We start from the raw sequence: 3,597 nt of genomic DNA on the forward strand, positions 1-3,597 counted from the left end.
GTCTTGTCCGGATTTCCATTAGGTGCAGCCCGCGAGACATTTCCCGCGACCTAGTGGGGCTTTTTGAACCGTCGGCAAATTTGACAGAGCCAATCAGCCAGAACAGCATCCTACTTTCATGAGACTTAACCGTAACTTTGGAGAAGAAATCTGAAAGAGTTAGAGAGAAAGAGGAAATCGTCCTTTTGTCCGATACTGTAGTATAGTATCACTGTACGATAAGTTATTTTTCGCTTCTACTCCAATTGACTTGGTTATAAATATTTTTTCTGTCTTATTTCAGATGGCTGAAGGTACTCAACCTGACGACAAGAAGGCAGAGTTCGGGCGTTTGAGTGCCCAGCTGGAGAAGCAATGTGCCTTCATGAAGAGGATCGTCTCTTCGGCGAAAGCGGTTGCTGAGAGCAACATTTGGGCCAGCTACCGTGCTGCACACCTTGTGGCCACCAACCTCAAGCCGTTTACCGATGGCGAATTCTTCAAGGTGTACATGATGGCTGTGGTTAAGGACGTGTGACCTTGACAAGTCGAGTGAGATTGAGGCCATCAGCCTGTCTGCCAGGACCTTGACCCGCCGCGTAGAGATGGCCACCGATATCCGGGGCACCCTGATGGACATGTGTCAGTCCGCTCGCTTCTTCTCCATCGCCTTGGACGAGTCGACTGACATCAAGCTTGCCATCTTCTTCCGCGGCGGCAGGGATGACTTCGTCGTCTTTGAGGAGTTCATCAGACTCATTCCCCGCAGCGGTACCACCACTGGCGCCGACGTGTGCAAGGCAGTAACAGACTGGCTGAAGGAGGCCGACCTGGACCTCTCTCGCATGTGCGGCATCACATGATCGGGGACAAGAAGGGCTTTGCGACGCTTCTTGTGAAGTACTTGCGCAGCTTTGGACGTCTGCAGGGTGTGAAGTGCTTTCACTGTCTGGTGCACCAGGAAGCTCTGTGCGCCAAGTCCGTGACCATTACAGAGGTCATGACTATCGTCGTCAGGGCTGTGAACTTTGTTTGCACCCGTGCTCTCAACCACAGACAGTTCCGCGCTCTCTTGGATGATGCTGAGGCAGAGTTCAACGACCTGATCTACTTCTGCAAGGTCCGTTGGCTCAGCTGAGGAAAGATGTTGGAGAGAGTCTTCAACCTGAGGGATGAGCTGGCGTCTTTCCTGCGAGAGAAGGACATTGCTGTCCTTCAGTTCGAGGATCCCGCATGAGTGTGTAACCGTGGGTTCCTGGTGGACATTACTGGACATCTAAACGAGCTGAACATTCAGCTGCAGTGTAAAGACGTCTTGGTACCTGACTTCCTCGCCCACGTAAAGGCATTCGAATGCAAACTTCGCCTGTGGAAGCATCAGTTCAACCAGAGGAAATTTACTCACTTCTCCCGCTTGGCTGAGCTGTGCCCAACCCCCGCTGCCTGCCGTCGCTACGCCGCTGCCTTGACTGAGCTGCGAGGCGAGTTCGAGAGGCGCTTCAAAGAGGTGCGCGCCTGTGAGAAGGAGCTGAAGCTATTCTCCGCTCCCTTTGATGTGGATTCTGTGGAAGTGGCCGACGACATTCAGCTGGAGCACATTGAGCTCCAGTGCTCAGAGAGCCACCGCGCAAAGTTTGCACTTGTGTCGCCCATGGAGTTCTGGCGCTCGCTCTCAGCCTCCCGTGCTTTCCCGGCTCTTTTCGGGATGCCCTACGCTTAGCTTCATTGTTCGCGTCCACATACTCTTTCGAGCAGCTGTTCAGCCGCATGAGGCTGACGAAGAACAAGACGAGAGCACAGCTTCAAGATGCTCATCTTCAAGACGTTCTCCTTCTGGCCTCGTCCATCAAGCCGGACATTGACTCTGTATCTGTTTCAAAGAATCGCCAGCCTTCCCATTAATCGTTTCACATTGTGATTACTGCAAGTCTTAATAAAGGTTCAATTTACATTTATTATCATTGATTTTGTGTGTTTATTATTTCTTCGGGATGGGAGGGGGTACGGCCCGTGAGGTGGCCTAGACGTCGCCCAGTGGCCCGCGGCCTGGTTTAGGTTGCCGACGCCTAGATTAGAGGATTAAAAAAAAAGTTAAGTGGTTTGCACCGACGTACGCATGTATACAAACATAAACACTATAGCGATCTAAAGCATTTATACTGTTGAAAGACTTCTAAACTGCGGTATTGTTTTAAGGAGATTTTCTGCTGCTGATATGTCTCTGTTTTTAACACAATGCATCTAATAAAAGATGATTTCTCGAGAGGAATATCGAAGTTTAGAAGGCTTTCAACAGTATATATATGCTTCAAGTATGATATACAGACCGTTAATTTGAACTAATGATGTTTTTGTCACTAATAACCAATTTATAGATATTATTATATATACATCATGATACTTGTATCTATAATCAGATAAACTACACTTGCACACATACACTCTCATACACGCATACACTAACATACATAATCCTTTCTACAAAAGGCATAAGGCCTGAAATTTGGGGGAAGGAGCTAGTCGATTAGATCGACCCCAAAACTCAACTGGTACTTAATTTATCGACCCCGAAAGGATGAAAGGCAAAGTCGACCACGGCGGAATTTGAACTCAGAAACATAAAGACAGACGAAATACCGCTAAGCATTTCGCCCGACATGCTAACAATTCTGGCTGTTCGCTGCCATTATACACTACATATATAATATGTGTGTATCTGTGTGCGCGTGCGTGTATATGTGTGTATGTGTGTGTGTGTAAATACACACACATATGTATATGTGTGTAAATACACACACACATATACATATATAAACGCATATACATATCTATACACATGCATATATATACGTTATTACTATTTCATATACTCGCATAGGATATAAAGTCTCTTAAAATTAGTTCAATCATTAAAGGTAACAGACACACGCACGAACCTTTCACTTTATAGTGACACATAACAGAAGTAGTTTAATTTGTGTCCATTTCAAATATATTTAATGTATTCTAAGAGCTGAACTCACGCCACGTGGGATTAAAAGTGTAATGTGTTAGTATATATACATTGAACTTGAAAGGCCGTATACATTGTGCCTAACAGCAACACTGTCGCCATTTGCTGAATTATACACTAAATATTATGCATTAAATTAACATTCTTATAACAACAAATTGGAAATCATTTGTCTTGTTTTTATTGATTACTTAATATTTTTATAAGTTTAGTTTGAATAGTCATTGCCTGTCTGAACCTAACGCGACGGTATCTACCTGTACTTATATATTGCAGTATTGACCAGTAGTACAGGTGTTGTTATACACCGCTGGTCAAAGTGCGTTTCCAGTTCTGTCTTGATTGCACTATTCTTTACCATCTTGAACCAAATTGTTTTATTGAATCGTTTCCTCATCGTCGTGGAGCCCTTCCATGCAGCGTTTTCTTATCTTTTTGGGTACGACTCGGCGACTGCACAGGTCCACCTGTTGTCTGTGAATCTTGCGAAATGTCTGACCCAGCGGAACTCGTGCTTTCGGTACTCTGCAATCACATCGTTCTGCTCTGCTCTCAAATTATTTCACTGTGTGTGTGTGTGTGTGTGTGTGTGTGTTTGTGTGTGT

At 45.4% G+C, this 3,597-nt stretch overlaps 1 long non-coding RNA gene across 1 annotated transcript in view; it reads left to right on the forward strand.

The window, feature by feature from the left end:
• LOC128248901 (uncharacterized) overlaps nucleotides 1-1,940 on the forward strand; it is a 4,273-nt gene extending 2,333 nt beyond the window's left edge. Inside the window, exon 2 of the long non-coding RNA XR_008265053.1 lies at nucleotides 284-1,940. This is a non-coding gene — a long non-coding RNA (uncharacterized LOC128248901). The remainder of the gene's footprint in view (nucleotides 1-283) is intronic.
• The last annotated feature ends 1,657 nt before the right edge of the window (nucleotides 1,941-3,597 follow it).

This window comes from Octopus bimaculoides, chromosome 10 (assembly GCF_001194135.2).
Source record: "Octopus bimaculoides isolate UCB-OBI-ISO-001 chromosome 10, ASM119413v2, whole genome shotgun sequence".
NCBI lineage: Eukaryota > Metazoa > Mollusca > Cephalopoda > Octopoda > Octopodidae > Octopus > Octopus bimaculoides.